We start from the raw sequence: 9,212 nt of genomic DNA on the forward strand, positions 1-9,212 counted from the left end.
CGGCACCGCCATTCAATGTGATCATGGCTGATCATTCTCAATCAGTACCCCGTTCCTGCCTTCTCCCCATACCCCCTGACTCTGCTATCCTTAAGAGCTCTATCTAGTTCTCTCTTGAATGCATTCTCTCCACTGCCTTCTGAGGCAGAGAATTCCACAGATTCACAACTCTCTGACTGAAAAAGTGTTTCCTCATCTCCGTTCTAAATGCCCTACCCCTTATTCTTAAACTGTGTGGCCCCTGGTTCTGGAGTCCCCCAACATTGGGAACATGTTTCCTGCCTCTAACGTGTCCAACCCCTTAATAATCTTATACGTTTCGATAAGATCCCCTCTCATCCTTTTAAATAACATGTTCCCAATGTTCCTATAACATGGTGCCCAGAACTGAACACAATATTCTAAATGCAGTCTCACCAACGTCTTGTACAACTGCAACATGACCTCCCCACTTCTGTACTCAATGGATATTTTTAAGGTGGAGATTGGGGAGGCACAGTGGCATAGTGGTAGAGTTGCTACCTTACAGCGCCAGAGACCATGGTTCGATCCTGACGTCAGGTGCTGTCTGTACGGAGTTTGTACGTTCTCCCCGTGACCTGCGTGGGTTTTCTCCGGGTGCTCTGGTTTCCTCCCACACTCCCAAAACAGAGATTCTGGACTGGGGGATGTGCTGGGGGAGTTAGATACATAGACAATAGGTACAGGAGTCGAGCCAGCACCCCATTCATTTTGATCATGGCTGATCATCCACAATCAGTAACCCGTGCCTGCCTTTGCCCATATCCCTTGATTCCACAAGCCCTAAGAGCTCTATCTAACTCATTTCTGAATGCATACAGAGAATTCCACAAATTCACAACTTTCTGGGTGAGAAAAGTTTTTCCTTATCTCAGTCCTAAATGGCCTACCCCTTATTCCTATCCATGGTTGAGTATAGGAGCAAAGAGGTCTTTCTACAGTTGTACCGGGCCCTGGTGAGACCGCACCTGGAGTACTGTGTGCAGTTTTGGTCTCCAAATTTGAGGAAGGATATTCTTGCTATTGAGGGCGTGCAGCGTAGGTTCACTAGGTTAATTCCCGGAATGGCAGGACTGTCGTATGTTGAAAGGCTGGAGCAATTAGGCTTGTATACACTGGAATTTAGAAGGATGAGGGGGGATCTTATTGAAACATGTAAGATAAGGTATGTAGGTTAATTGGCTGGGTAAATGTAAAAATTGTCCCTAGTGGGTGTAGGATAGTGTTAATGTACAGGGATCGCTGGGCGGCACGGACTTGGTGAACCGAAAAGGCCTGTTTCCGCACTGTATATATATGATATGATATGATAATTACGGGATTGGACATATTAGAGGCAGGAAACATGTTCCCAATGTTGGGGGAGTCCAGAACAAGGGGCCACAGTTTAAGAATAAGGGGTAGGCCATTTAGAACGGAGATGAGGAAGAACTTTTTCAGTCAGAGAGTGGTGAAGGTGTGGAATTCTCTGCCTCAGAAGGCAGTGGAGGCCAGTTCGTTGGATGATTTCAAGAGAGAGTTGGATAGAGCTCTTAAGGATAGCGGAGTCAGGGGGTATGGGGAGAAGGCAGGAACGGGGTACTGATTGAGAGTGATCAGCCATGATCGCATTGAATGGCGGTGCTGGCTCGAAGGGCTGAATGGCCTACTCCTGCACCTATTGTCTATTGTCTATTGTTTTGGACTCCCCCAACATCGGGAACATTGTTTCCTGCACCTAGCCTGTCCAATCCCCTAATAATTTTACATGTCTCTATAAGATCCCCTCTCATCCTTCTGAATTCCAGTAAATACAAGCCCAGTCGCTCCATTCGTTCATCATATGTCAGTCCCGCCATCCCTGGAATTAACCGACGCCGCACGCCCTCAATAGCAAGAATGTCGTTCCTCAAAGTTAGTTGTGAGCGGGTTTTTTGGCCATTGATAAGTGGTGGAGCGCTGAGCTTTGCACAAACACCGCAGGCTAAACCATGTTTACCCCCATGTTTACAAAGTGCTCCTGTAAAAATATCTCTGGGTGCAATGTGAAGGTTCTGAACTAATAATCAGAGCATTCCTGTGGCTCTGTGGCTAGTTTCCACAGAGGGCAGCTTCTAAACAGTTGAACATTTCACGGGGTGAAACAATTTCAGCAGAGCGTTGAAGATTCATAGAAATCTGCACTCGGCAAATGGGTGGAGAGGGCGGTGCGGGGAAAGGGAGTTGGCGATGCCGCCTGACAACTCGACACACCCAGGATCAATGCCAACCTCTGACTCTGTCGGTGGGATAATTAATCCCTTCACTACTGGACTTTCCCCTCAACACTCTGCAATGCCAACTCCCAAAACCATGCTGCAGGCTCATCGCCTCTCGTGAATGACCCCTTAGTGCAGGGAAGTTGCAAAGACAACCACCTGTAGTTTATAGACAATAGACAATAGGTGCAGGAGGAGGCCATTCGGCCTTTCGAGCCAGCACCGCCATTCAATGTGATCATGGCTGATCATTCTCAATCAGTACCCCGTTCCTGCCTTCTCCCCATACCCCCTCACTCCGCTATCCTTAAGAGCTCTATCCAGCTCTCTCTTGAATGCATTCAGAGAATTGGCCTCCACTGCCTTCTGAGGCAGAGAATTCCACAGATTCACCACTCTCTGACTGAAAAAGTTTTTCCTCATCTCTGTTCTAAATGGCCTACCCCTTATTCTTAAACTGTGGCCCCTGGCTCTGGACTCCCCCAATATTGGGAACATGTTTCCTGCCTCTAACATGTCCAACCCCTTAATAATCTTGTATGTTTCGATAAGGTCCCCCCCTCATCCTTCTAAATTCCAGTGTATACAAGCCTAGTCGCTCCAGTCTTTGAACATATGACAGTCCCGCCATTCCGGGAATTAACCTAGTAAACCTACGCTGCACGCCCTCAATAGCAAGAATATCCTTCCTCAAATTTGGAGACCAAAACTTCGGCCCACTGAGACGTGTTGACACTAGTTCGACATTATCCCACCTCCACATCCACTCTCCACAAACTGGTGGCATGTTACAGAGGGCCGATTAACCTGCAAACTCACACGTCTTTGGGATGTGGAGGGAAACCGTTGTGAGCGCCCGGAGAAAACCCATGGAGTCACGGGGAGAAGGGGGCTGATACAGGGGAGGGGGGCTGATACAGGGTCAGGGGGCTGATACAGGGTCAGGGGGCTGATACAGGGTCAGGGGGCTGATACAGGGGAGGGGGGGCTGATACATGGGAGGGGGGCTGATACAGGGGAAGGGGGCTGATACAGGGGAGGGGTGCTGATAAAGATCAGAGGGGGCTGATACAGGGGAGGGGCTGATACTGGATCAGGGGGGCTGATATAAGGGAGGGAGGCTGATACAGGGGAGGGGGACTGATACAGGGGAGGGGGCTGATACCGGATCAGGGGGGGTTGATACTGGGGAGGGGGCTGATACAGGGGAGGGGTGGGTGATACAGGATATGGGGGGGTTGATACTGGGGAGGGGGCTGATACAGGGGTAGGGGGCTCATAGAGGGGAGGGGGGCTGATACAGGGGAGGGGGGGCTGATTCAGGGGAGGGGGGGCTGATACAGGAGAGGGGGGCTGTTACAGGGTCAGGGGGGCTGATACAGGGTCGGGGGGCTGATACGGGGAGGGGGGCTGATACAGGATCAGGGGGGGTTGATACTGGGGAGGGGGCTGATACAGGGGAGGGGGCTGATACAGGATCGGGGGGCTGTTACAGGGTCAGGGGGGGCAGATAGAGGGTCGGGGGGCTGACACGGAGGGTGGCTGATACAGGATCAGGGGGGGTTGATACTGGGGAGGGGGCTGACACAGGGGAGGGGGCTGATACAGGGGAGGGGGGGGGCTGATTCAGGGGAGGGGGGCTGATTCAGGGGAGGGGGGCTGATACTGGGTCAGGGGGGCTGTTACAGGGTATGGGGGGGCTGATACAGGATCGGGGGCTGATACAGGGGAGGGGGCTGATCCTGGGGAGGGGGGCTGATACAGGGGAGGGGGGCTGATACAGGATCAGGGGGGGCTGATACAGGATCAGGGGGGGCTGATACAGGATCAGGGGGGCTGATACAGGGGAGGGGGCTGATACAGGGGAGGGGGGATGATACAGGATTAGGGGGGCTGATACAGGGGAGGGGGCTGATACAGGGGAGGGGGGGCTGATACAGGTGAGGGGGGGCTGATACAGGGGAGGGGGGCTGATACAGATCAGGGGGGGTTGATACTGGTGAGGGGGGGGCTGGTACAGGGGAGGGGGGCTGATACAGGTGAGGGGGCTGATTCAGAGGAGCGGGGCTGATTCAGGGGAGGGGGGGCTGATACAGGGGAGGGGGCTGATACAGATCAGGGGGGGTTGATACTGGTGAGGGGGGGCTGGTACAGGGGAGGGGGGCTGATACAGGTGAGGGGGGCTGATTCAGAGGAGGGGGGCTGATACAGGGGAGGGGGGCTGATACAGGGGAGGGGGGCTGATACAGGATCAGGGGGGGCTGATACAGGGGAGGGGGGGCTGATACAGGATCAGGGGGGCTGATTCAGGGGAGGGGGCTGATACAGGGGAGGGGGGGCTGATACAGGATCGGGGGGCTGATACAGGGAAGGGGGGGGGCTGATACAGGTGAGGGGGGGCTGATACAGGTGAGGGGGGGCTGATACAGGGTCAGGGGGCTGTTACAGGGTCAGGGGGGGCTGATACATGGTCGGGGGGCCGCTACAGGGTTGGGGGGCTGTCGAGGGGCTCCACCCCTCTCCACTGCCCCAGGCTGATTGAGGAGGTGGATGAAAGGCAGCCACTGTGTGAGTGGGCCACGTTTCAACGCTCAGCTCACGCTGGAATGTCAGCGGATGGTTTAAGTGGCTGAGATCAGAAAAAAATGTAACGAATTGAGAGCGAACTCTTGACTTGTCACAGAGTTCTGGTCAAAGTCCACCCCTCACCTTGACTTCATCCTTCACTGCAGTGTGGTTTAAAGTCGGTCCAGAGGAGTAAATAACAACGTATGAACTAGAAGCTGAAAGGCCAACACTGCATTTCTAACCTGCTGCACAATTTAAATGGGGCATGGCTGATCTTATCTTGGCATCAGCTCCAACTCCCTGCCTGTTCCCAAACACTTCGGATTCCTTGATTGACCAAAAATTAACAGTTCATAAGTTCATATGGGATAGAAACGTTGAAACATAGAAAATAGGTGCAGGAGTAGGCCATTCGGCCCTTCGAGCCTGCACCGCCATTCAATATGATCATGGCTGATCACCCAACTCAGTATCCCGTACCTGCCTTCTCTCCATACCCCCTGATCCCTTTAGCCACAAGGGCCACATCTAACTCCCTCTTAAATATAGCCAATGAACTGGTCTCAACTACCTTCTGTGGCAGAGAATTCCACAGATTCACCACTCTGTGTGAAAAAAAACGTTCTCATCTCGGTCCTAAAAGACTTCCCCCTTATCCTTAAACTGTGACCCCTTGTTCTGGACTTCCCCAACATCGGGAACAATCTTCCTGCATCTAGCCTCTCCAACCCCTTAAGAATTTTGTAAGTTTCTATAAGATCCCCCCTCAGTCTTCTAAATTCCAGCGAGTACAAGCCCAGTCTATCCAGTCTTTCTTCATATGAAAGTCCTGCCATCCCAGGGATCAATCTGGTGAACCTTCTCTGTACTCCCTCTATGGCAAGAATGTCTTTCCTCAGATTAGGAGACCAAACCTGTACGCAATACTCCAGGTGTGGTCTCACCAAGGCCCTGTACAACTGCAGCAGAACCTCCCTGCTCCTATACTCAAATCCTCTTGCTATGAATGCTAACATACCATTCGCTTTCTTCACTGCCTGCTGCACCTGCACACTTGCTTTCAATGACTGGTGCACCATGACACCCAGGGATAGGAGCAGAATTAGGCCATTCGACCCATCAATTCTACTCCACCATTCAAACATGGCTGATCTATCGTTCCCTCTCAACCCCATTCTCCTGCCTTCTCCCCATAACCCCTGACACCCGCACTGATCAACAATCTATCTATCTCACGGTAGCGCAGCGGTAGAGTTGCTGCTTTACAGCGAATGCAGCGCCGGAGACTCAGGTTTGATCCTGACTACGGGTGCTGCACTGTAAGGAGTTTGTACGTTCTCCCCGTGACCTGCGTGGGTTTACTCCGAGATCTTCGGTTTCCTCCCACACTCCAAAGACGTACAGGTATGTAGGTTAATTGGCTGGGTAAATGTAAAAATTGTCCCTAGTGGGTGTAGGATAGTGTTAATGTGCGGGGATCGCTGGGCGGCACGGACTTTGTGGGCCGAAAAGGCCTGTTTCCGGCTGTATATATATGATATGATATGATAAATATCTCCACTGACTTATGGCCTCCACAGCCGTCTGTGGCAAAGAATCCCCCAGATTCACCACCCTCTGGCTAAAGAAATTCCTCCTCATCTCCTTCCTAAAAGAACATCCATTAATTCTGAGGCTGTGCCCTCTGGTCCTAGACTCTCCCACTAGTGGAAACATCCTCTCCACACCCACTCTATCCAGGCCGCTCACTATTCGGTACGTTTCAATGAGGTCCCCCCTCATTCTTCTAAACTCCAGCGAGTGCAGGCCCAGTGCCAACAAACGCTCATCATGGGTTAACCCACTCATTCCTGGGATAGTTCCTGTAAACCTTCTCTGGACCCTCTCCAGAGCCAGCACATCCTTCCTCAGATGTCAAGTCAGAGAAACATAGAAAATAGGTGCAGGAGTAGGCCATCCGGCCCTTCGAGCCTGCACCGCCATTCAATATGATCATGGCTGATCATCCAACTCAGTATCCCGTACCTGCCTTCTCTCCATACCCCCTGATCCCTTTAGCCACAAGGGCCACATCTAACTCCCTCTTAAATATAGCCAATGAACTGGCCTCAACTACCTTCTGTGGCAGAGAATTCCACAGATTCACCACTCTCTGTGTGAAAAAAAACGTTCTCATCTCGGTCCTAAAAGACTCCCCCCTTATCCTTAAACTGCGACCCCTTGTTCTGGACTTCCCCAACATCGGGAACAATCTTCCCGCATCTAGCCTGTCCGACCCCTTAAGAATTTTGTAAGTTTCTATAAGATCCCCCCTCAATCTTCTAAATTCCAGTCAAGTCCATTTTATTTGTAGAGCACATTTAAACACAACCCACGTTGACCAAAGTGCTGTACATCAGTCCAGGTACTAAGAACAAACATACAATGGCACACAAACATAACAGCACATACATAAACAGTTCACAGCGCCCCCTCAGAGGGCCTCAAACGCTAGGGAGTAGAAACAGGTTTTGAGCCCGGACTTAAAGGAGTGGATGGAGGGGGCAGTTCTGATGGGGAGAGGGATGCTGTTCCACAGTCTAGGATCTGCAACCGCAAAAGCGCGGTCACCCCTGAGCTTAAGCCTAGACCGGGGGATAGTCAGTAGCCCCAAGTCGGCCGACCTGACGGACCTGGAGATAGTGGTGGGTTAGAAGAGTTTTTATATGGGAGGGGGGGGGGGGGGGGGGGTAAAAGCAGGTTTAGAGCCTCAGCATTACTCCCCTGTTTTTGTATCCAGGCACTCTTGAAATAAATGGCAGCATTTGTAAACGCTAGACTGTCTCAGTGCTGTTTTAACAAGGGAACATGCTGGAAACATGGGATGCCACTGCCTGTACCTGCGGCCATGACTAAACCAGGCAATGCTTGCACGATGAAGAACAGAACTGGCCCCGTGCCGTGCCCTGCCCGGCCTCTGGAACATTCCAGAACCAACCTGTGTCACAAAAAAGACCAAAACACAAAGACATAGAAAATAGGTGCAGGAGGAGGCCATTTGGCCCTTCGAGCCAGCACCGCCATTCATTGTGATCATGGCCGATCATCCACAATCAGTAACCCGTGCCTGCCTTCTCCCCATATCCCTTGAATCCACCAGCCCCTAGAGCTCTATCTAACTCTCTCTTAAATCCATCCAGTGATTTGGCCTCCACTACCCTCTGTGGCAGAGAATCCCACAGATTCACAACTCTCTGGGTGAAAAAGTTTCTTCTCACCTAAGTTTTAAATGGCCTCCACCTTTATTCTTAGACTGTGTGGCCTCTGGTTCTGGACTCCCCCAACATTGGGAATGTTTTTTTCCCATTTGGGAAACAGCTGGAGAGTTTCAATAGACAATAGGTGCAGGAGGAGGCCATTCGGCCCCTCGAGCCAGCACCGCCATTCAATGTGATCATGGCTGATCATTCTCAATCAGTACCCCGTTCCTGCCTTCTCCCCATACCCCCTGACTCCGCTATCCTGAAGAGCTCTAACATAACATAACATAACATAACAACACTTTATTGTCACTCGGCACAACACCGAGCGAACCGGCACAACACCGAGCGAACCGGCACAACACCGAGCGAACCGGCACAACACCGAGCGAACCGGCACAACACCGAGCGAACCGGCACAACACCGAGCGAACCGGCACAACACCGAGCGAACCGGCACAACACCGAGCGAACCGGCACAACACCGAGCGAACCGGCACAACACCGAGCGAACCGGCACAACACCGAGCGAACCGGCACAACACCGAGCGAACCGGCACAACACCGAGCGAACCGGCACAACACCGAGCGAACCGGCACAACACCGAGCGAACCGGCACAACACCGAGCGAACCGGCACAACACCGAGCGAACCGGCACAACACCGAGCGAACCGGCACAACACCGAGCGAACCGGCACAACACCGAGCGAACCGGCACAACACCGAGCGAACCGGCACAACACCGAGCGAAATTTCAGCAGTCACACAAAATACAGCAAAAAAGAAAAGAACACAGGACACCCGACCCCCAACACAAACATCCATCACAGTGACTCCAAACACCCCCTCACTGTGATGGAGGCAACAAAACTTCCCCTCTCTTCCCCCCGCACCCACGGACAGGCAGCTCGACCCCTACCGAGGCAAACGACACGCACAGCCCCCGCAAGGGGATGGAAGGCCCCCCGGCCGAGCCGCCCCGGGCACCGAAACGTCCCGCGGCCACACCGGGCGATGTTAAGTCCAGCGGCCGAGCCGCACCGGGCATTGAAACGTCCCGCGGCCGAGCCGCACCGGGCACTGAAACGTCCCGCGGCCACACCGGGCGATGTTAAGTCCAGCGGCCAAGCCGCACCGGGCACTGA

Source organism: Rhinoraja longicauda, chromosome 19 (genome assembly GCF_053455715.1).
Source record: "Rhinoraja longicauda isolate Sanriku21f chromosome 19, sRhiLon1.1, whole genome shotgun sequence".
Taxonomy (NCBI): domain Eukaryota; kingdom Metazoa; phylum Chordata; class Chondrichthyes; order Rajiformes; family Arhynchobatidae; genus Rhinoraja; species Rhinoraja longicauda.